Source organism: Pogoniulus pusillus, chromosome 10 (assembly GCF_015220805.1).
Source record: "Pogoniulus pusillus isolate bPogPus1 chromosome 10, bPogPus1.pri, whole genome shotgun sequence".
NCBI lineage: Eukaryota > Metazoa > Chordata > Aves > Piciformes > Lybiidae > Pogoniulus > Pogoniulus pusillus.
Genome location: NC_087273.1, coordinates 2,882,864 through 2,907,645, shown reverse-complemented (window position 1 = coordinate 2,907,645; position 24,782 = coordinate 2,882,864). Strand labels below are relative to the sequence as shown.

Genomic DNA, 24,782 nt, shown 5'->3' with positions numbered 1-24,782 from the left:
CCAAAGTGCAGAGCCCTGCACTTGGCCTTGCTCAATCTCATCCCATTGGCCTCTGCCCACCCATCCAGCCTGGCCAGGTCCCTCTGCAGGGCTCTCCTACCCTCCAATAGATCTACATCTGCTCCTAGCTTGGTGTCATCTGCAAACTTACTGATGCTGGACTCATTCTCCTGGACCAAATCATCTATAACTCTCTTTTAAAACAAAGATAATTACAGTTGTCTAAATAGATCAAGTTTTTAGACAGGGCCAGCCAAAACTCTGCTACAGAGGCATGCAAAGCATGACCATAGCTCTTCGCAGTTCTTATCCCTTGACTCTTTACAGTGAGAAACACTTTCTTGTTTTAAGATAAAAGCCTGAAGAGAGTAAAGAAATGTTATAAAGAATTCTATGAGGGCCAGCACATTTAGAACTCTCTGGGAGTCCTCATTTGGAGGTAGCTTTGTGTTTGGCTAATTTCCAGTAATACAACATCAGCAACTCAGGCTTTTGGCTTTCCACAGAACACTAGTACCACATTTTGGACAACAAAATGTCTATCTAAAGTTTACCTGTAAAGATTTCAGGACACCAATTAAACTGTTAGTGATATTTCTTTGTTGGTGATGCCTGTCTTACCCTTTCAGGGGCTGAGGAAATGGAGGGAAATAACTTAGAGCAGATGTGTTTCTTAGAAGAAAGGAAGGGCCAACATCAGGCCAAAAACTCAACACCATTTTAAGATGCTAAAAAGCTCTTCTATATGCTAGCCTCAAGCAAGTGACATCTGGCCCAGCATAGATGTGAGCTATTTTCATTTCCCAATTACTGTGGATATTTATTCAAGAAATATGAACAAATAATTTAAGAAGGAACCTTCCTCTTCATTATTTATAGGACATATTTGTCACCCAGAAGCAGCTCAGCTTTTAGAACCTGTGTAATTGGGTTTGCCTGCTATGAAGGTGTGCTGCAGAGCAAGAAGCAGCCCTACCTATACACTTCCTACTGCATTTATCACAGGCATCTCTAAGCAGCAGATCGCTTTAGGCACCGATTCCAAGTTCAGCTTTAATTAAATGTCCTTCAGGATAAGGAAGCTTTGTGTGATTAAGATGAAGATGTCTTTCAGTCACTCATACCAATCTAAGACACATCCACACATGCTGGAAGAGTTCAGAAACCTGAATCATTGCCAGCAATGAAACTTCCATGCCTGCCCTTAATTGCAGCCTTTGCATTTCAGTTGAAGATCAAAGGCCACGCTTGGAAGCTTCGCAAGGAAACAATGTAGAACCTTTTTGCAGTTAATCTGGATTTACCTCAGCAATTCATAGAATAGAATCAAGCAGGTTGGAAGAGACTTCCAAGCTCAGCCAGTCCAACCTAGCACCCAGCCCTGGCCAATCAACCAGACCAAGGCACTAAGTGCCTCATCCAGGCTTTTCATAGAATCAGCCAGGCTGGAAGAGACCTCTAAGATCTTCCAGTCCAACCTAGCACCCAGCCCTGTTCAATCAACTAGATCAAGGCACTAAGTGTCTCATTCAGGCTTGGCTTCAACACCTCCAGGCATGGAGACTCCACCACCTTCCTGGGCAGCCCATTCCAATGCCAATCACTCTCTCTGTCAACAACTTCTTCCTAGCATCCAGCCTAGACCTCCCCTGACACAACCTGACACAGTGTCCCCTTCTTCTGTTGCTGCTTGCCTGGCAGAAGAGATCAACTCCACCTGGCTACAACCTCCCTTCAGGTAGTTGTAGACAGCAATGAGACCAATCACTCTCTCTGTAAAGGACTTCCACCTAACATCCAGCCCATACCTCCCTCAGCACAACTTGATGCCCCTGCAAGGTTGGACTAGATGAACTTTTAAAAGGCCCCTTCCAACCCAAACCATTCTGTGGTCCTGTGCACATGTGCTGGGCGAGCTGCAAACGCTGGAGCTGTTAGTAGGTTCTGCAACACCATTGATCAATTTTCATAGGCCAGATACCATTCCAGTGCAGGCAGCAAATTAATTTTTCAGAGGAGATCTTGATGAGACAGTGCATATTTACCAGCTATTTATTGTCATCATATAGATTAACAGTTTGCTAAATAGTTCAATCAGTATTGCATAGTCAGCAAAGTCAAACACTTCCATCGACACTTAGCTGGACACCTGCTTACTGGATGGAGGACCATGCCAATAATGCCATTTCCCAATCCTTAGAGCACAATTAATCCTAGGAGTCAGTACAAAGCAAAACAGAAAATCGTTTCTCAACAGGCATGCATATGGCACTGCAGGCTTGACAGTGCCAGTGCAAAAGTTGCTATGCAAGGACACTAACAAGTGTTAAAACTAAATGAAAGATGAAAGGAAGTAAAGGGAATGTTAGCTATAGCAACTTTACTGCAACACTCTAGCAGTGGCCCAAGATATATTCTGTTTATTACATAATAAACTCTAAAATAAACACTTTACAACATTCTATATATTTCCCTCTTGCTGGAACTTTCCCTACTCTATGGTCCCTACAATTTGCCAAGTGACAGTCCCAGCAGCTTATTGCTCTGGAAGGGTCACATATAATGGCAAGCCCATCTGCATGCACTTGGATACCTATTAGGGGCAGCGTTTGCTCAAGACTCTCCTGAAGAATGGGGAATCAGAACAGATGAGTAATAGAATCATAGAATCAAAGAGACTCTAAGAGGTAACTCAAACTTGGGACTTTGCCTTCCACAGTTATTATATGAATAGCTGTGGAAGGGAACAGAGTTAGATACAGACTCAATCAGGTCAGAAGAGGCCTCCAAGCTCAGCCAGTCCAACCTAGCACCCAGCCTTGGCCAATCAACCAGACCATGGCACTAAGTGCCCCAGCCAGGCTTGGCTTCAACACCTCCAAGCACAATGACTCCACCGTCTCCCTGGGCAGCCCATTCCAATGCCAATCACTCTCTCTGACAACAACTTCCTCCTAACATCCAGCCTAGACCTCTCCTGACACAACTTGAGACTGTGTCTCCTTGTTCTGTTGCTGCTTGCCTGGCAGAAGAGCCCAACCCTCACCTGGCTACAGCCTCCCTTCAGGCAGTTGCAGACAGCAATGAGCTCTGCCCTGAGCCTTCTCTGCTGCAGGCTGCACACCCCCAGCTCCCTCAGCCTCTCCTCACAGGGCTCTGCTCCAGCCCCCTCACCAGCTTTGGCACCCTCCTGTGGACACCTTCCAGCACCTCAACATCTCTCTTGACTTGAGGAGCCCAGAACAGGACACAGCACTCAAGGTGTGGCCTGAGCAGTGCTGAGTCCAGGGGCAGAATAACCTCCCTTGTCCTGCTGCCCACACTGCTCCCTTTAAAGAAACAATCCACAATATTTGAAGCTTTGAAGTCCCCTTCAGCAAATCTGCCATACCTGCTCTCACCTGCTTGCTTTCAGTGTGAAATAAAAGGCACAGAAGGCAAATTCTACCTTCTGCCAGCAAGCTGCTGCTGAAGCATTGCTGTGCTTTTTTGGCTACTGATTTACGTGGGCCAGCCAACAGGGAGTTGTTTCTTGCCTAAACCCAAATGCTTCGGGCTGGTGATTACAGTTCTACCACCCAAAGATCACTGAGACAGACTCCACAACCCCCAAAAAAGCAGCAGTTAACTGCAGCCAGGGAAACCCAGATGTTCTGACAAATCACATCCCAAAGAATACCCACTCCAGAATGATTAAGATAATAGGACATAGAAATAAGCATTTTTCTCTCATGATTTTTCCCCTCCCTCCTGACCCCCCCATCCAATTCTCTGTGCATGTTGCTTGAGTAAAACACGACTGACCTGGCAATCTCAGTCTGTCTGTTTGAGCATCTCATGCCCCTAAAGCAGCAAACTATCACCCAAGTGTTCAAGCTGGAATTTCAGGGAAAAATGCCTCGCTAGAGTCAAAGTGTTCAGTGCTGCTCACAGGGCCTGAGGCAGCTGGTTAGGAAATAAAAGGACATTTAAAAGTCTCATTTCCATATGAATACGAGAGAATCTGTGCCAAAAAAAAAAACATGCTGGGGAAGCCAAGGAAAGAACTTGTACTCTAACCACTTCTTTCATAGGACACTTAAGAGGATGCAAGCCAAGGATGGTGAAAAGCACACACACCTGCCCGATGAACAGCCAATCAACACTGTCTCACTTCAGCTTTCCATGAACAACAAATTAAGGCAAATACTGGAGGGCAGGTCAGACTTTCAGCTCAACTGCAATAGAGAATTACCAGAACACAAACTTCTGCTGCAACACTTGCACTGTGACTCTGAACACCTTGACAAAGCAAACTGAAGTTCCCATTTCTTTCTTTCCTTAAGTCTTTTTGAGTATGCTGTACTGTGCATTTAGTAAGAGTTAAGAGGATGCAAGCCAAGGATGGTGAAAAGCACACACACCTGCCCGATGAACAGCCAATCAACACTGTCTCACTTCAGTTTATCATGAACAACAAATTAAGGCAAATATTGGAGGGCAGGTCTGACTTTCAGCTCAACTGCAATACAGAATTACCAGAACACAAACTTCTGCTGCAACACTTGAGCAACACTTGCACTGTGACTCTGAACACCTTGACAAAACAAACTCATGTTCCTTTTTCTTCCCCTACTTAAGCCTATGTTGAGCATACTATACTGTGCCTTTAATAATTTGCATCCTTTGCCATCAAAGTCACCAGAACACAAACTTCTGCTGCAAAACTTGCACTGTGACCCTGAACACCTTGACAAAGCCAACTGAAATTCCCATTACTTTCTCTACTCAAGTCTATTTTGAGTATCCTGTACTGTGCACTTAATAATTTGCATTCTTAGCCATCAAAGTTACCAGAACACAAACTCCTGCTGCAAAACTTGCAAGCCAGCTGTTTACAAAAAGCAAAGTTTGCATTAGAATTCTGAACAACTATTTTCAGCTCCCCAACAGATTGCAACATTTACTCAAATAGCAGAAGGTTACTCACATGTTACACAGAGGAAAGAATCTTGCTGCCTCATCCAGACCTTTCAATACTCTATACAAAATACCCATCAGGCTTCTGACTCATGGGAGCAGCTGAAAATGAAGACTCATCATTTTAAACTCCCTGCAGCTGGAGCTGTTGAGTCTCCGGGTACACACCCTCCACTTCAACTCCCTCTAGAAGCTGATATCATCCCTGACAATACTTCAAAGCATTGGCTGCTGGGGGCCTTGCATTCAGTATTTGGAATGAGTTATTTTTAGATGAGACACAGAACCAATCAACTATCAGCTCCCACAGAAGCAGAAAACTGTCATAAGATTACAGACTGACAGACTGCATTGAGTTGGGAGAGACCATGAAAGCTCATCTTGTCCAATCCCCCTGCAGTCAGCAGGGACACCTCCAAACAGATCATACAATCATAAAATCAAGCAGGTTGGAAGAGAGCTCCAAGCGTATCCAATCCAACCCAGCACCCAGCCCTGGCCAAGCAACCAGACCATGGCACTAAGTGCCCCAGCCAGGCTTTGCCTGAACACCTCCAGGGATGGCGACTCCACCACCTCCCTGGGCAGCCCATTCCAATGCCAATCACTCTTTATGTGAAGAACTTCCTCCTAATATCATGTAAGAACATGTGCAGTCTGTGTGCTTTCTGACTGGCTCCACTCCCCTCCAAAGTGCTCACGAAAGTCTGAAAGGCAATCAAGGGCCTGATATTTTAATACAAAGCATCAACAACAGAGCTGCATCAACCTCCCAATCATTTGTTTCAGTATTTTACAGTCAGAGACACCACATTAAAAAAACCCTTCACACATTTTTGTTTTAAACTATACCTTGGAAGGATTTTAATCTCTTCTCCCACTCCTGCAAGTAGAAGGTCATGCCAAAAAAAAAATGATTGCTGCAATAGTTCAGAGTCATTTTCTAATTTGCAGCCCAACATTATTCATAGAGAGTTTATACTCATTTGCTCCTCTGCCAACATGGTCTTTTAGCTAAGTAATTATTTTCTGTTCCTCATAGTGGTCTCCTGATGTATTAATAAGAAAGGAATCATATGCCCTCTCATACTTCATTTTGTTAGGATAATAAGGCAGGCTTTTTCAGTAAGCTGTCACACAACAGCCTCTCCATTCCCCACATCACCCTGTTTGTTCCAGCCCTAATTCATCTTCCTCAAACACAAGCACCTGCATTAGCAACAGCTTTCCAGAAGAGGCCTAACTTGAGGATATTGAAGTTCAGGGATTCACCTGAGAATCCTCTCTCTCTCAGCTGCATTAGGTTCAGTGCTCAGTCACAATTTGATCAGCTCATTCACCTGCGTTGGCTTTCCTGTAATTTGTTTCAGCTGCACTCAGCCAGAAGCTCACATTAGTAGAAAACACAAGGCCCTGTACTTGCAGGCTACTCTTTCACATCCCATTCCTGCTATTCCAGACCAAGTACTTCAGAATCAGAATTAAGCAGGTTGGTAAAGACTTTCAAGATCATCCAGTCCAACCTAGCAGCTAACACTTTCTAATTAATTAAACCACAGCACCAAGTGCCCCATCCAGCCTCCTTTTGAACATCTCCAGGGATGGTGACTCCACACCTCTCTGGGCAGCCCATTCCAATGCCAATCACTCTCTCTGACAACAACTTCCTCCTAACAGCCAGCCTAGACCTCACCCTGCAGCAACTGGAGACTGTGTCCCCTTCTTCTGTTGCTGCTTGCCTGGCAGAGGAGCCCAACCTCACCTGGCTACAGCCTCCCTTCAGGTAGCTGCAGACAGCAATGAGCTCTGCCCTGAGCCTCCTCTTCTGCAGCCTGCACACCCCCAGCTCCCTCAGCCTCTCCTCACAGGGCTGTGCCCCTTCAACGGCCTTGGTGCCCTTCTCTGGACACGTTCAAAGCACCTCAACACCTTTCTTAAATTGAGGGACCCAGAACAGGACACAGCACTCAAGCTGTGGCCTGACCAGTGCTGAGTACAGGGGCAGAAAAACCTCCCTTGTCCTGCTGGCCACACTCTTCCTGAGCCAGGCCAGGATGCTGTTGGCCTTCTTGGCCACCTAGGCACACTGCTAGCTTATGTTGAGTCACTGTCAACCAGCAACTCCAGAGCCCGCTCTGCCTGGCTGCTCTGCAGCCACTCTGTCCCCAGCCACTCTGTCCCTTCAAGCAGCTCCATGGGTAAAGAACTCAGAGCTTTCAGCACACACCAAACGAATGGGGGCAGGAGGGACTCTCCCATACTGCTTCCAGAGGAGCAGTTAAAAACACCACTTATCAGCAAGGATTTTTTTCCTGCTGTGACATTTTGTGCTAATGTTCAAAGACCAGTGAAGGCCAAGGTGTGCTGTGGTGTTACCCAATGGATGGTAACTCACCTCTGGATTGGGCAACTCTGGCCACAGAAGTACTGTGGTAGAAGGGATAAAGACAGGTTAGAGAGAGATGAGCTGAAGTGCAGCTTCAATTTGCTGAGCCATACTATTAACTGTTTTCCTTGCCTTAGTCAACAGGATCTATTTATTCACAGAAGTCCAATTCAGTAAGCTTACAGCTGTACCTCCCTAGGTAATGTTCCTCCCAACCTGCACAACTGCAGTTGTGCCATGAGAATGCTGTTCCCAGAGCTTCCACGTGCTCCATTTGCTCTGCTAACAATCCACAATGGAAGGCAGCAAGGAATTTTCTCACAGGAGCCTCCGGAAGTTGCTAGGAAAAGAAACATTCTCAATGATCCAAATATAAACATTCCCAATGATTCCACTATAAACATTCCCAATGTTCTAAATATATATTTTTTTCCAAAGCTCTCTACAAAGAAAAGATGCCTTTTTTGGTGGGGCTTTTTTCCCCTTCTGAGAAAGTATTTTGTTCTTAGACTAGAAGAGCTACACTTGAAGAACTGGAATTAAGTTAAGTCCATAAATACTCCACCAAGCAACCTGCTGTTCACAGCCATCTTTAAGCAAACAGACAGGCTCTGATAGGGCCCTGACCTTTGCGCAACCTCCCTCTCTTCCCAGATGAGAAACTGAAAGGGTTTGGCTTTATTTATTTATTAAGTAAACTCAGGACTGGCTTCAGAAGTGCTTTCAGGATGGACATCTCATCTCTCTCACAATCTAAATTAGTTTCTGCTTTAAAGGCAAGAAGCAGCTATCACTGGAAGCAGACATCACTGTGGGTCTATTTCACTCTGCAGAAACCTACACATAGTTTTGTACCTACAAGACAAGACAAAAAGCAGACATCAAGGAGCTGGTTTACTTCAATACAACCTTGTAACAGAGACCAGTTTATCTTAGAAGTATCCCACGCTTTTATCAGCAAAGGGATGCTGCAGTCACTTCCCTGTGACTTGCCAATGGAATGGGCTGCCAAGGGAGGTGGAGTCACCATCCTTGGAGGTGTTGAAGCAAAGCCTGGCTGGGGCACTTAGTGCCATGGTCTGGTTGATTGGCCAGGGCTGGGTGCTAGGTCGGGCTGGATGAGCTTGGAGGTCTCTCCCAACCTGGTTGATTTTATGATTCTATGACACACATAGCATTTTGATCTCAAAACCATTATGCACAAAGACTGCTTTTCCTCACCTTAGTATGTGTCACTATCCTTCTTTCTTCCTGCTACACCTACTGATGTTTTCAGCTTTTAGTGTATTAGTTTTGTTCAAGCATGCCTGCAATCCAGAAGATTTTTCCTCATTAAAAGGTGAGTTGGTCTGAGGAAGTGTATGAATAGAACAGAATCAAGCAGGTTGGAAGAGACCTCCAGGCTCATCCAGTCCAACCTAGCACCCAGCCCTAGACAAGCAACCAGACCATGGCACTAAGTGCCCCAGCCAGGCTTTGTTTCAACACCTCCAGGCACAGCGACTCCACCACCTCCCTGGGCAGCCCATTCCAATGCCAATCACTCTCTCTGACAACAACTTCCTAACAACATCCAGCCTAGACCTCCCCTGACACAACTTGAGATTCTGTCCCCTCCTTCTGTTGCTGCTTGCCTGGGAGAAGAGCCCAACCCCACCTGGCTACAGCCTCCCTTCAGGCAGCTGTAGGCAGTAATGAGCTCTGCCCTGAGCCTCCTCTGCTGCAGGCTGCACACCCCCACCTCCCTCAGCCTCTCCTCACAGGGCTCTGCTCCAGGCTCCTCACCAGCTTTGTTGCCCTTCTCTGGACACCTTCCAGCACCTCAACATCTCTCTTGAACTGAGAAGCCCAGAACTGGAACTAGTAGTTCTCAGAGAGATCACAATTCCTATCAGAAATTCCCCAGAAAATGAGCATGCAGCAAGAATAAGGGACAAAAAAAGCACATGCACAATTTAGCAGGAATGATTTCATGTCATGTAGATTAGATGACACAGATTTGATTTCTGTCTAAATAAATCAAAGGAACAGATAGAGCTGGCAATGAACAATGTAAATTTGCATGACTTTTAATGGCTGACTACAGACTCTCAAATGTCTTGACAAGGAAGACTTTTGAAAACAAATAGGAGATTTTGTCTACTTAATAGACAGCACAGGCTACACTTCCAAAATATATTAGCACAATACCACATTTTACCACAATGCCTTCAATTCATCAGCTCCACAGGAACGCCACTACTTGCACTCAAGCACAAGGAGTACAGCAAAGCTCAGCATGTTCAGGCTTCAGCATAGCCAAGTGGGCATTTTCATGTGATGGTTTAGGTTGGAAGGGACCTCAAGGATCATCCAGTTCCAAGCCCCTGCCATAGACAGGGACAGCTCCCAATAGAACAGGCTGCCCAAGGCCTCATCCAACCTGGCCTTGAACACCTTCAGGGAGGGAGCAGCCACAACCTCCCTGGGCAACCTGTGCCAGTGTCTCACCACCTTCACTGCAAAGAACTTCTTCCTAACATCTAGTTTGAATATCTCATCTAGTTTGAACCTCCCCTCTGCCAGTTTAAACCCACTATTCTGTGTTCTGTCAGTACAAGACTTTGTCAATGGTCCCTCCCCAGCCCTCCTGTAGCCCCCTTCAGATACTCCAAGGCCACTATGAGGTCTTCTCAAAACCTTCTTCAGGCTGCAGAGCCCCAACTCTCTCAAGACTGTCCTGCAGCCCTCTGAGCATCCTCTCTGGACTGGTTCCAACAGTTCCATGACCTTCTTTTGTCGGGGCTCCGGCACACAGGACTCCAGATGGGGTCTGAGGAGAGCAGAGCCAAGGGGCAGAATCCCCTCCCTTGCCCTGCTGCAGCCCAGCACAAGGTTGGTTGTTTTATCCCAGTATAGAGCAGCCTACAATTTCTCCTCACTCCTCCCAACACCCAGCTGAATCTTCTCCTTTGACACAGGGGATAACTATGTCTAAAAGAAAAGCATTTTAATACAGTGTGAATGATCTGAAAGGTAGTTATAGATACAAAAATATGGTAATTTTTTCTGCTTGAGAACAGGTTGTGATATAAAGCCTGAACTGCACAGCATCCCACATGCTGACAGGATGGTGGCAGTCCTGGAAAATTAATGTTTAGAGGTTTCTCCTTCCACAGCTCATACTCTAAAAGTGAAAAAGATATATGCAACAAAGAACAGCTTATACCTGAAATAATGTTGTATTCATAAAGCATCTTCCAACTCATCCAATACATTCTGGATAAATTATTACAGCTCTTCTGCATCCAACACAATTATTTTAGGAGCTGCCTGGACTCAGCATTCTTGCATATAGGCTCTTCAACGGAACCACACAATGATAGGGGTTGGATGATAGGTTGGACTAGATGACCTTGGAGGTCTCTTCCAGGCTGGCTGATTCTATGAAAGGGACCTCTGGAGAGGCCAGAGCAGGTTCACCGAGAGCAGACTGCACAGAATGGCACCCAGAAGGGTTTTGTATGACTCCAGAGGAGACTCCATCATCTCTCCAGGCAGCCTGTTCCAGTGCTCTGCTACCCCTTCAACATTCCTCCTCATGTTTAGATGGAGCTTTCTATGCTGAAATTTGTGCCCACTACCTTTTGTCCTTGTGCATATTTGCTAAGATTTACTACAACTTTTGGTTTGCACACAAATGTAATCATAGAATCAGTTTGGGTTAGAAGGGACCACAAGGATCATCTAGTTCCAACACCCCTGCCATGGGCAGGGACACCTCACACTAGATCAGGCTGGCCACAGCCTCATCCAGCCTGCCATTAAACACTTCCAGGGATGGGGCTTTCACCACCTCCTTGGGCAACCCATTCCAGGCTCTCACAACCCTCATGGTGAAGAACTTCTTCCTAACACCTAGTCTGAATCTACCAATTTCTAGCTTTCATAGAATCAACCAGGTTGAAAGAGACCTTCAAGATTATCCAGCCCAACCTATCACTCAGCCATGTTCTATCATACCTAACATCCATTAAAGTCCCTCCCCATTATGATGGAAGTATCACAATGGTCCTTCCACAGATATATGAGAATGAAAATGAGAATGTAAGCCACACATAGAAGTTATTTATAGAGCTTCGCTTCACAGAGACTAAAAGAGGTTAATCTCTTCCTGTTGCATTCTGTGATTTCATGAAGTCATTCTGCTCGGTTTTAAGTACTAAAGATCTTGCAATAAAACTTAACACTGTTGCAAGAACCTATACTTCAAACTTGTCAGCATAAGCAGCATCACACAGCAGGTAATGAAAAGCACTTCACTAAATTCTGCATGTTTTGGTTTTGAAAAGATCAAAGTGGAATAAAACCAACAATAATGATCATCAGTCCATCACTCCCTTCAAAAGCTAAAAGATACTTGGACTTATTTGGAATCACCGAGTCACAGAATCAGGCAGGGTTCAAGGGAATACAAGGATCAGCCAGTTCCAACCCCTGACATGGGCAGGGACACTTCACACTAGATCAGGCTGCCCACAGCCTCATCCAGCCTGGCCTTAAATACCTCCAGCCATGGGGCCTCAACCACCTCCCTGGGCAACCCATTCCAGCCTCTCACCACTCTCCTGGCTCAACAACTTCCTCCTCACCTCCAGCCTGAATCTCTCCACCTCCAGCTTTGCTCCATTCCCCCTAGTCCTGGCACTCCCCGATAGGTTAAAAAGTCCCTCCCCAGCTTTTTTGCAGCCCCCTTGAGATCCTGGAAGGCCACAAGAAGGTCACCTGGGACCCTCCTCTTCTCCAGACTCAACAGCCCCAACTCTTTCAGTCTGTGCTCACAGCAGAGCTGCTGCAGCCCTCTGAGCATCCTTGTGGCCTTTCTCTGGACACACTCCAGCATCTCCACATCCCTCTTGTCCCAGGGGCTCCAGAGCTGGATGCAGTAGCAGAGCAGAGTAGAGGGGGAGAATCACCTCCCTGGCCCTGCTGGCCACACTGCTCCTGCTGCAGCCCAGGCTCTGCTTGGCTTTCTGGGCTGCAAGTGCACACAATACCTGAGCATTCTTTCCAAAGGAAAGGCTAACACTGACTCATCTGCAGGTGAAGCTTCAGCTCCAGATGATGTTTGGATTAACGAAATGCGTACAACAGGTCTGATTTAAACACTGCAGCTTCAAGTCCTCTTCCTCCTACACAGAGATCACGGCACAGAAAGGCAGCGATGAATTATGCACCACTCTCCACGCTGTCACCACACCACCAAAGATGTATAGCAGATATCTTGAGAGGGACAGCTGGAGAGCATACTAAGGTCCCCAAAATCCCATGAATCATAGAATCAAGCAGGTTGGAAGAGAGCCCCAAGCTCACCCAGTCCAACCTAGCACCTAGCCCTAGCCAATCAAGCAGAGCATCTCAAGGCTGCTCTGAATCACCAATCCCTTTTGGCTTTGGGTGGTGGTTTTGGTTGATGTTGGTTTTTATTCCTTTTTTTTTCTCTTGCCTGAATGCTGTAGCATTTGAGCACCTCACAGTGTTCACACATGATCATAGAACAAGAGGGAATGGCCTTGAGCTGCAACTGGGTAGTTTTAGACTAGATATTAGGATTTTTTTTTCACAGAAAGAGTGGTCAGGCATTGCCACAGGCTGCCCAAGGAGGTGGTTGAGTCACCAACCCTGGCTGTGTCTAAAGATCGTTCAGATGTGGCCCTTGGGGACATGCTTTAGAGTGAATCTTGTAGAGCAGGGTTGTAACTTGGACTTGGTGATGGTGAGGGGCTTTGCTAAGATTAATGTTTCTGTGATTCTGGGCTCTCCTTGCTTCTTCCTTGTATGCAAGAGAAGAAACTAAGACCCCTTGAAGGAATTCATGAAGGATGACTGGCAAAATTCTAGACCTCTGCAAAATAATGAATACACAAAATCTAGGAGCTCTTTGACCTGTGAACTCAGGAAAATTATTTCCTCCTCTACTTTCCTCTCCAGAAAGCCACCTAGCATCTACTTTGACCTCCAGAACTGAGGACCTAGCCTTTATACTTAGCATTCAGCACTGGTAGGCCACACCTTGAGTGCTGTGTCCAGTTCTGGGCCCCTCAATTTAAGAGAGATTTTGAGGTGCTGGAAGGTGTCCAAAGAAGGGCAACAAAGCTGGTGAGGGGCCTGGAGCACAGCCCTGTGAGGAGAGGCTGAGGGAGCTGGGGGTGTGCACCCTGCAGCAGAGGAGGCTCAGGGCAGAGCTCATTGCTGTCTGCAGCTACCTGAAGGGAGGCTGTAGCCAGGTGGGGCTGGGCTCTTCTGCCAGGCAAGCAGCAACAGAAGAAGGGGACAGAGTCTGAAGTTGTGCCAGGGCAGGTCTAGGCTGGCTGTTAGGAGGAAGTTGTTGTCAGAGAGAGTGATTGGCATTGGAATGGGCTGCCCAGGGAGGTGGTGGAGTTGCTCTCCCTGGAGGTGTTGAAGCCAAGCCTGGCTGGGACACTTAGTGCCATGGTCTGGTTGACTGGCCAGGGCTGGGTGCTAGGTTGGACTGGATGAGGTTGGAGGTCTCTTCCAGCCTGGCTGATTCTATGTTAATTTCTAAGCCCAGGTTCTGCTCAAAAATAGTAGCAGTCCATAACTTCTACTGAGCTCTCCCCGAGACCATGCTAATAAGCAGCAATTGTAAATGTTGACATCATGATTAGCATCATTAGATCTGTGGCCAAAGACCTCCTATTATTCCCTCTGTCTTCCTGTGGGGACTGGAGATCATTTTACAATTGTGCACTTGACTTGACAAGTGCTTACACTCAAGAGATCTCCTGCCAGTACTACAGCTGCCATCAACAACTAAACCAAACAAACTTCAGAACAGAGATCCAAAAGTCAACGATGGTTTTCCCTGCTAAAAACTGCTCTTTAAAACAACAAAGAATCATTCCTGATTTTAAACCTTCTGTTCATCTGCTGTGGTACAGATGCTAAAGATCTCTTGAGAGCAGAGCTACTGCCCTTGTTTCTTTCCAGCTAAGAAATAAAGTCTGTGTTGTAATAACAACCCCTTCTTTCCTGGGAAGAAAACCTGCAGGCTGACCATACTTTTGTCTTGAAAATCACAGCATCACAGACGGGTTTAGGTTGGAAGGGACCTCAAAACTCAGCCAGTTCCAACTCCCTGCCACAGGCAGGGACACCTCCCACTAGGACAGGTTGTTCAAAGCCTCATCCAAACAGGCCTTGAACACCTCCAGAGAGGGAGCAGCCACAACCTCCCTGGGCAACCTGTGCCAGTGTCTCACCACCTTCACTGTCAAAAATCCTTTCCTAAAATCTAGTTTCAGTCTCCCCTCAGCCAATTTAAACGCATTCCCCCTTGTCCTGTGATTACAAGACCTTATCAATAATCCCTCCTCAGCCTTCCTGTAGCCCCGTTCACATACTGTAAGGCCACTATAAGGTCTCCTCCAAGCCTTCTCTTCTCCAGGCTGCAGAGCCCCAACTCTTGTAGCCTGTCCTCACAGCAGAGCTGCTGCAGCCCTCTGAGCATCTTTGTGGCCCTCCTCTGGACTTGCTCCAACAGCTCCATGTCCTTGTTCTGGTGGGGGCTCCAGAACTGCACACAGGACTCCAGCTGGGGCCTGCAAAGCTAAGCACCAGTATGATGGATATTATTTAAGGACATCACACTTCCTGAGCAGAGGCTCAGTCTGTTTCTAACAGTGCCTCCATAGAGAAGAGCAACAACAAAAGCCACTTCCAGTTGCGTAGTTCAATTGTATGTATAGCAGTATTTTTTCCTCTCACTTTTTCTCTCCCCTAAACTTCTCACATCCTCCACTGATAACAAACAGTGCCAACACATTCTTTAGAAATCCTGCACACTAGCAAGCCATGAATCATCTGGCAAAGGAATTGCTCTTGTGCAGGGCACAGTTCAAGGCTGCCCTGTGGCACAGGGCCAGTACTGCACCTATACGTGCTCTGGAGACGCTAGGAGTCAGCCTGGTTACACTGAACCCCTTCTCAGAAGGCAACTCCACTTATTTCTCTATTTTCTTTTCTTTTATTAGTATGCAGAAATGGTGTGGAGCTCTGTGCGTGACCTACAGCAGCCAGGTTATGGCCGTCAAGTTCACACTGAAGGAAAATCTCTGCTTTCTTGAACCTCCACATTCACTACCTTAGCAGATTGGACCTGCAGAGATCCAAATTCCAAAGGATGCAAGCTCACAAAGATGCCTTTCAGATGCCTTGCAATACCACAACACATGGACAAACACACTGCTGGGTGTTCTAAACCAGCTTTTACAATGGTCTTCCATAGCAACCCCTTGTTGTACAAATATTGTACTGCTGTACTTACGCTACCTATGGAATCTGCCATGAATCCTCAACTACAGTCTCAACTACATCACTCTTCCGTAACTTTGTCCTGACTTTCCTGCTTTTTACTTACAGAGAATAGAATCATAGAACCAACCAGGTTGGAAGAGACCTCCAAGCTCCTCCAGCCCAAACTAGCACCCAGCCCTAGCCAATCAACCAGACCATGGCACTACGTGCCCCATGCAGGCACCTCCAGGGACAGCAACTCCACCACCTCCCTGGGCAGCCCATTCCAATGCCAATCACTCTCTCTGACAACAACTTCCTCCTAACATCCAGCCTACACAACTTGAGACTCTGTCCCCTTGTTCTGTTGGTGCTTGCTTTGGAGAAAAGCCCAACCCCACCTGGCTACAGCCTCCCTTCAGGTAGCTGCAGACAGCAATGAGCTCTGCCCTGAGCCTCCTCTGCTGCAGGCTGCACACCCCCAGCTCCCTCAGCCTCTCCTCACAGGGCTCTGCTCCAGGCCCCTCACCAGCTTTGTTGCCCTTCTCTGGACACCTTCCAGCACCTCAACATCTCTCTTGAATGGAGGAGCCCAGAACTGGACACAGCACTCAAGGTGTGGCCTGAGCAGTGCTGAGCCCAGGGGCAGAAGAACCTCCCTTGTCCTGCTGCCCACACTCTTGCTGATCCAGGCCAGGATGCCATTGGCTCTCCTGCCCACCTGGTCACACTTCTGCCTCATCTTCAGCTCCTCTCTACCAGCACCCCCAGGTCCCTCTCTGCCTGGCTGCTCTCCAGCCACTCTGTCCCCAGCCTGCAGTGCTGCTTGGGGTTGCTGTGGCCCAAGTGTAGAACTCTGTTGTCTCCTTGTATGAACAGTTTCTCACAAATGGCTTTGTGCTCCTGCAAATTGCAGGAGTTCCTGTACAAGAGAGCAGAAGAGCCTGACAGGCAGGGGCTAACTGGCAACCAGGTAGGACAACAGAAATCGTTTCAGTGAAGGTTGCAGGCAGTAGTTTTTTAAATGACAGGGAGCTCAATTAAGTGCCAGCTCAAATCAAATTCCAATTCATCATTCATAGCAGTCATCTGTGGAACTCCTACTCCAATCTATCCCTTCCCACACAAAGAGTTAATACAGCCAGAAGCTCCAGCAATGCATTGGGTACCAATTCTTTGTGACAGACGCCAGGTCATTTCAGGTAGACAGATGAATTCCAGTCACAAAGCCATTAAAAGAAAAGCTCTGCTTCTGCTACCTTCATTACTATGCACTTCCTTTGAGGAAGAAAAAGAAACATGTTATGGGCCTGTGACTCGGTTTAGCTGTTCAGACACTGGCTTTAAATTATGGCACTCTTGCTCCATCCTGGTCAGCAGCCTGCATGTGGAGGGGGTGGGGGAAATCAATGGCTTTCCCTGTTCTACACGCTCCAAGGCTGTCAGAGATAGGACAAATTACTTGTGGGTGATTTAGCTACAGAAGCCTAAAAATGCTCCACTCTGTGGCTGATACTTTTACAAGGAACATGAGCCAGCACTGCCATTCCAAACCTCCTCAGTGGTCTCTGCAGTCCAAAAGCTGCTTTTTGGCACTAGGTTACATAATGTATCCAGAGAGTGGTGAAAAAAAGAATGCCCAGCTAAGTGCAAACAAGCTGCCACACTAGGATGAGAATCCAGTTCTAATGCCACTGGTAGCTCACTGGCAGCCCAAGGAAGAAACAGGAAACTTCATTTTACCACTCGGAGAGGAGATATTCAGTACTGGAGTGGCAGTCAGCATCATTTAAGCAGGAATATCCTTCAAACAAGAATAAAGGACTCAAGCTGAAGCTTTCAGATCATCCCAGCTTCATACAATAGCTGTATGTGGGAACATCTGACAATACAAGTAGCACACTGAAGACTCCAAACAGTTTCAAGCTTCTCAGCATTCCTCTGTTTAAAATTATTAGTGACAATGACAGAATTTTGTTAGAAAGAAAGCTTCCTCTCAACCAAGTATTCATAGAAGCATAGAATCAACCAGGTTGGAAGAGACCTCCAAGATCATCCAGCCCAACCTAGCACCCAGCCCTAGCCAAGCAACCAGACCATGGCACTAAGTGCCCCAGCCAGCCTTTGCTTCAACCCCCCCCTCCCCAGGGACGGCAACTCCACTACCTCCCTGGGCAGCCCATTCCAATGCCAATCACTCTCTGACAACAACTTCCTCCTAACATCCAGCCTAGACCTCCCCTGCCACAACCTGAGTCTGTGTCCCCTTCTTCTGTTGCTGCTTGCCTGGCAGAAGAGACCAACCTCACCTGGCTACAGCCTCCCTTCAGGGAGTTGTAGACAGCAATGAGCTCTGCCCTGAGCCTCCTCTTCTGCAGGCTGCACATCCCCAGCTCCCTCAGCCTCTCCTCCTTAGGGCTTACACGGATAGAAACAGGCTTGGCATTTTTTTCCCAATATCTTATGTTACAGGGGAGTGTTTTCTTATATAACAACCCAGGTTACTTCTCCACAGCACCCCTCAGTGTTTCCTCCACTTGAGTGAGGCAGAAACTCCTCTGTTACCTCATCATCTACTGGTGCTCAAGATCCTCAGACACGAAGCTCGGTTACCTGACACACTGCTCCTAGCAGTGTACACAAACACCTTTAATCCTATGCACGGGGGGTAATTCCATTAAAAAACCAACAAACCAAAGTCTCTGCAGAACAGAAATTAAATTCTTTTGACTTGTCTGTGACAATATAGCAAGCCCAGGGCACAATTAAGGACACAGGTTCTTGTCTGCTGCTCCACATACCACAGGATTACTCAGCTTCCTTCCTCTGATCACAGTTGGGGGTATCCCCCCTAACGAACACATTTCTGTACTCCAACCACTCTGCTATTTTAATACCTCTTCAAAGCCCATGGCCTAATTGAAACCATCCCAAACAAACATGCTTCTCAGACATACAATCCAGCTGGGCAGAGATACATTAGAAGCCAGGCTATTCAGAGACTGCTCCCACACTGTCTGTCAGCCAGCATGCTGCTCAAGTGACTCATCTGACTGAGAACATGATGGGACTCTCAGATCTACAGAGCACCTTCTTTTTCTGGAGGAGAACATGGGTGCTGACTTAGGGTAAAAGGCAGACTACATTTGAAGTGATTGAAACACCTCTGATTCTTTCAACGCTTTTTTAATTTAATAACTTCAGATCACAGAATGGCTTAGGTTGGAAGGGATCTCATTTAGCCTGGAGAAGAGGAGGCGCAGGGGAGACCTCATTGCTATCTACAACTACCTGAAGGAAGGTTGTATCCAGGCAGGGTTAGTCTCTTCTGCCAGGCAAGCAGCAACAGAAGAAGGGGACACAGTCTCAAGTTGTGCCAGGGTAGGTCTAGACTGGATGTTAGGAGGAAGTTGTTGTCAGAGAGAGTGATTGGCATTGGAATGGGCTGCCCAGGGAGGTGGTGGAGTCGCTGTGCCTGGAGGTGTTGAAACAAAGCCTGTCTGGGGCACTTAGTGCCATAGTCTGGTTGACTGGCCAGGACTGGGTGCTAGGTTGGCCTGGACAAGCTTGGAGGTCTCCTCCAACCTGGCTGACTCTATGATTTTATGATTCTTCCTCCCTGGAGGTGTTCAAGGCCAGGCTGGATGAGGCCTTGAGTGACCTGTTCTAGTGGGAGGTGTCCCTGCCTATGGCAGGGGTTGGAACTGGATGATCCTTGAGGTCACTTCCAAGCAAAACCATTCTAGAATTCTATGATCTTAGCTGCTAATAGCTATTTTATTCAAAAGGCAGGGAAACAAGGGGAAAAGTATAAAAGTAGACAAGAAATTGATGTTGAAACTTCAGAGTTACTAGACCATAACAAAAAGAAATTACAGTATCATCTTAATTAACTGTGATGCACTCGGTTGGAATATCTCTTTCACCAAGAAATCTCATGGGAAAATGGATGCAGCTAAATGCTGGATGGCAGCAATTTAGTGAGGAAAGCACACCCTGAACAAAAACTGTTTTTAACAAGGAAAGAGCCAAAAAGTGTTACGAAAAATGTGCTCTTTAACTGGTATTTTCCAAGCAGGAATGCAAACACCTTGTGAGTTTTGTAAAAGAGACACTGCTTAAAGCACTTCAGGGCAGCTCCTGGGCTGTGTCAACGTGAATTACAAGCAAACCCAGATCACTGAAGTAGCATCAGTAAAATCAGGGAACTCAGACCTGTGAAGGAGAATCTAGTAGCAAAAAAACACTTCATTGAAATTGAACCAAAGAGTAAATTTTGCTTTTAACTGTTGAAAAGAAAGGGAGGGGGGAGGGAGAAGTGGTATTTATGTGGCTTAAAACAGAACAGGAGGAGAACACAATTGAATTTTAGTGCAATACTCAATAACCTGCTGCAGATTAAGTCACCTAGAACCAGCTGCTGTCACCTGGAACACAGCAATGGGCTGAAATCCAAACAGATTTCATGTTGCTGTTAGTTACACTTTGTAAGTGACCTGTGCTAGGCAGTAAAGAGAAACCCAACTACACTGACCAAGCTGTAATAAAACCAAACCAATGAGTGACTTATTTAACCTGAAAAGTATTTTGAAACATAATCCACCAATTAATATCAAGGAATGAAATCAGAAGCTAGCCCTGTGTGCTGAACTCTTCAAACTTCAGGTCTCCAGATGCAGTCTCTCAAATATATTAAAGCAGAAAAGAAGCATCAAAACCAAACCTAACAAACCCTCCATCCATCACTCCAGAATCCTATCAGTTACGATTCAGACCTTTGTTAATGCAGTTCTGAACCTTCTTCTTCCTCAAGCCCCATCACTTCACAGTGTTTCATGCTCTTCAGAGCTAAGAGTCTGATGGAAGTGGAGTGACAAGGATAGCAGTGTGTTACTAGAAGCTGCAAATTATTCTAGACCTTACCAATAACTTAAGATTTAGTTATGCATTTCCCCTAATTGGGTGATTTTATCACCGGTTTTAGCCCTACGGGGAGAGGCTGAGGGAGCTGGGGGTGTGCAGCCTGCAGAAGACAAGGCTCAGGGCAGAGCTCATTGCTCTCTGCAACTCCCTGAAGGGAGACTGTAGCCAGGTGGGGTTGGGCTCTTCTGCCAGGCAAGCAGCAACAGAACAAGGGGACACAGTCTCCAGTTGTGGCAGGGGAGGTCTAAGCTGGATGTTAGAAGGAAGTTGTTGGCAGACAGAGTGATTGGCATTGGAATGGGCTGCCCAGGGAGGTGGAGTTGCCATCCCTGGAGATGTTGAAGAATTGCTTGGCTGAGGCACTTAGTGCCATGGTCTGGTAGATTGTCTAGGGCTGGGAGCTAGGTTGGGCTGGAGGATCTGGGAGGTCACTTCCAAACTGGTTAATTCTATGTTTCTATGATGTCTGACTTAGCACAAAAATGCCTGTGTTCATTAAATGGTGATCAAGCAAACTGATGTCTTGCTTTCCCTCAACACCAATTTGACTGTCTAGACAAAGGCAATGCTGTAGCTTATCTTCTGGACTTTAATAAAGACTTTCATGTAGTGCCTTTCCAAAAAATTATTAGGCAGCAGGGAAGAAATTATCAAGATTAACAGAGTGGCTAATCAGAAAATCGTAGGGGTTGAAACATGAAGAGTTCCCTGAAACTCAGTGCTAGAGATAATTTTATTTCAGATTTCAGTGAACACCATGGCAAAAAACAGCAGAAGCTTTATAACGAGATCTAAAAGGCAGAATCTAGAACAAGTAGAACCACAGAGGGATACAGAAAGCATTACACATGGAAGATCTGAGTAACAGAACTAAGTCTATCAAGTGCAAGCCGTGCATTCAAACAGTAATAAGTAGCACTTCCTTCACAAGGCAGATTCATGCCCATTTAGGAAGCACAGCAGCAAAAAGACCTAAGTGTCATTAATCAACAGGCTGTGAGGTGTCCATAGCTTTGAGAAAGTAACTAGAATAGAATCAACCAGGTTGGAAGAGACCTCCAAGCTCCTCCAGTCCAACCTAGCACCCAGCCCTAGCCAGTCAACCAGACTATGGCACTAAGTGCCCCAGCCAGGCTTTGCTTCAACACCTCCAGGGACAGCAACTCCACCACCTCCCTGGGCAGCCCATTCCAATGCCAATCACTCTCTCTGACAACAACTTCCTCCTCACATCCAGCCTAGACCTCCCCTGCAACAACTTGAGACAGTGTCCCCTTCTTCTGCTGCTGCTTGCCTGATAGAAGCGATCAAGCACACCTGGCTACAGCCACCCTTCATGAAGCTGTAGACAGAAATGAGGTCTACCCTGAGCCTTCTCTGCTTCTCAGATGGATCAGGAAATGTATTTCCACTTCATCACCATTGCCATGTATGCTTGGAGAAACAGGATTGAAGATGCTGTGGTAAGAATGGAAAATCAACTTTAGGTGAGAAATATAAACCAGTTGATTTAGCATCAGAAAACGAAGCTACATGGAGCTACGATAATTTTAAATGAATGCAACTGTGCATTAACAGCAAAGGCAGGAGAGCAGCTATTTCAGTGAAGGCAGTATTCATAGAGTCATGGAATGGTTTAGGTTGGAAGCGACCTCAAAGCTCAGCCAGTTCCAATCTCTCACCATGGACAGGGACACCTGCCACTAAAATAGGTTGTTCGAGGTCTCATCCAACCTGGCCTTGAACACCTCCAGGGAGGTTGTGGAGCACAGAATCACCCAATGTGATCTTTGATCATATTCTGTGATTCTGCGCTCCACAACCTCCCTGGGCAACCTGTGCCAGTTTCTCACCACCCTCACTGCAGAGAACCCTTTCCGAACATCTAGTTGGAATCTCCCCTCTGCCAATTTAAACCCTTTACCCCTTGTCCTGGCATTACAAGACCTTGTCAATAGTCCCTCCCCACCTTCCTGTAGCCCCCTTTGGATACTAGAAAGCCACTATAAGGTCTTCTCAAAGCCTTCTCTTATCCAGGCTGAAGAGCTCCGACCCTTGTAGCAGAGCTGCTCCACCAAAACACCCACAAGATTCCCCACACAAAACCAGCACACTTGAGCACCTAAAAATAACTACCTATTTCTACCACTCATTTTAGAAAATATATCTATTCATTGTGGCATAAATTCACACTGCCACGAGAGATTCCTGCAGCAAAATCCTCATATACTGCTGAAAGCTTAGCCTTAAATCTTTATATATGTAGCCTGAAGGCAGTTTTTATGCCCAACAGAACATCGAGAACAGGAGTTTGGAAAGGACATGCTGACAGAGCTGAACTCCTCACTGCTGTACTAAACACTTCATTTTCCTTTCCATTGGTCCTGCACAACAAAGACTCAGAAGCAAAGGATCACAGCCCTCAAAGCTTTCCCATGGCTCTAAGAACAGAAGTAATAAAGACATTATTTATGTTTCAGCTCAGAAGTTGAACTGCTAAGGTGTTCATTAAAAAACAAGGGCACAGCCTCAATCCAAACTGTCATTAACTCCTTCATTAGACTCACTCTGTGTCACCTTTCCTACTTCACCTCTTTCAAAACAAAAATCTTGATTCTTTTGCCAAGACTGAAAAGTCATTCAGAGTCAGTGCACCTGGCCTCCCCCTCTGCAATGGTCAATTCTGCTTCAACTTTAAGATCGTAGAATCAGCCAAGTTGGAAGAGACTCCAAGCTCATCCAGTCCACCCTAGCACCCAGCCCTAGACAACCAACCAGACCATGGCACTAAGTGCCTCATCCAGGCTTTGCTTCAACACAACCAGAGACGGCGACTCCACCACCTCCCTGGGCAGCCCATTCCAATGCCAATCACTCTCTCTGACAACAACTTCCTCCTCACATCCAGCCTAGGTCTGCCCCAGCACAACTTCAGACTGTGTCCCCTTGTTCTGGTGCTGCTTGCCTGGCAGCAGAGCCCAACCCCACCTGGCTACAGCCTCCCTTCAGGGAGCTGCAGACAGCAATGAGCTCTGCCCTGAGCCTCCTCTGCTGCAGGCTGCACACCCCCAGCTCCCTCAGCCTCTCCTCACAGGGCTGTGCTCCAGGCCCCTCACCAGCCTTGCTCCCTTTCTCTGGACACCTTCCAGCACCTCAACATCTCTCTTCAATTGAGGGGGCCAGAACTGGACAAAGCACTCAAGGTATGGCCTGACCACTGTTGAGCACAGAGGCAGAAGAACTTCCCTTGTCCTGCTGGCCACACTGCTCCTGAGTGTTGTGGAGGCAGGGAATTAAGGTGGCCGAGTCAGGAATATATAAAAAGAGAATTATTTTGTTTTCCTGAAACCTGCCCCTAAAACTACACACAGAAATTAATTTAGCTTTAATTAGCAGACGCAGTTAGATTGAGAAGATCTCACAGGTAAATTTGACTGGTTTGCAAGTCAGGAGTTGGAAGAGGCCAAGCTACTAACCAGAGCATTGCCTGCTGTTAATCAGCCAAAAAGATTACTCACAGGTGAGCCAGGCTGGCTGAGGGAAGGCTGCTCCAGACGCTCGTCCCTGGCTCGCCTTCAAAAGCCATCCGAGGGTCGTTAAGGCCATCGAGCCTTAAGGTGGGAAGCTCTGCAGAGCAGGGACACTCCTGTCCCTCAGGAGCTTGTCCTTGGCAGCGCCAGGGGACTCCTTCTGCAGGAACCACCCAGGCGGGGGAGGACTCTAAGGCGAGCACCCCAAGGCAGGAAGCACCCCAATATTTATACCCTTCCTAGACAAAGGCTCGAGTTGCCACTGCCTGGGTGCGAAGATCACTGCCAGTCCCCACAGCCGGTCCCCACAAACAGTCCCCACAGCCAGCCCCCGCAAACACCATAGTCACAGCAGCCAGTCCCCGCAGCCAGTCCCCACAAACACCATAGTCACAGCAGCCAGCCCCCGCAGCCAGTCCCCACAAACACCATAATCACAGCAGCCAGCCCCCGCAGCCAGTCCCCACAAACACCATAGTCACAGCAGCCAGTCCCCGCAGCCAGTCCCCACAAACACCATAGTCACAGCAGCCAGTCCCCGCAGCCAGTCCCCACAAACACCATAGTCACAGCAGCCAGTCCCCGCAGCCAGTCCCCACAAACACCATAGTCACAGCAGCCAGCCCCCGCAGCCAGTCCCCACAAACACCATAATCACAGCAGCCAGTCCCCGCAGCCAGTCCCCACAA

General features: G+C 47.1%; 1 protein-coding gene across 10 annotated transcripts in view; it reads right to left on the bottom strand.

Moving 5' to 3' along the window:
- The window catches only part of INPP4B (inositol polyphosphate-4-phosphatase type II B), a 311,591-nt gene that overhangs the window by 124,831 nt on the left and 161,978 nt on the right, over positions 1-24,782 (bottom strand). Inside the window, exon 1 of one of the 10 annotated variants that reach the window (XM_064149511.1) lies at positions 24,082-24,101. The exons of the other annotated variants lie outside the window; for them this stretch is intronic. The gene's annotated coding sequence lies outside the window, so the exon portion shown is untranslated. Of the gene's footprint in view, positions 1-24,081; positions 24,102-24,782 lie in introns of those variants that run through there. 10 annotated transcript variants of the gene reach the window in all.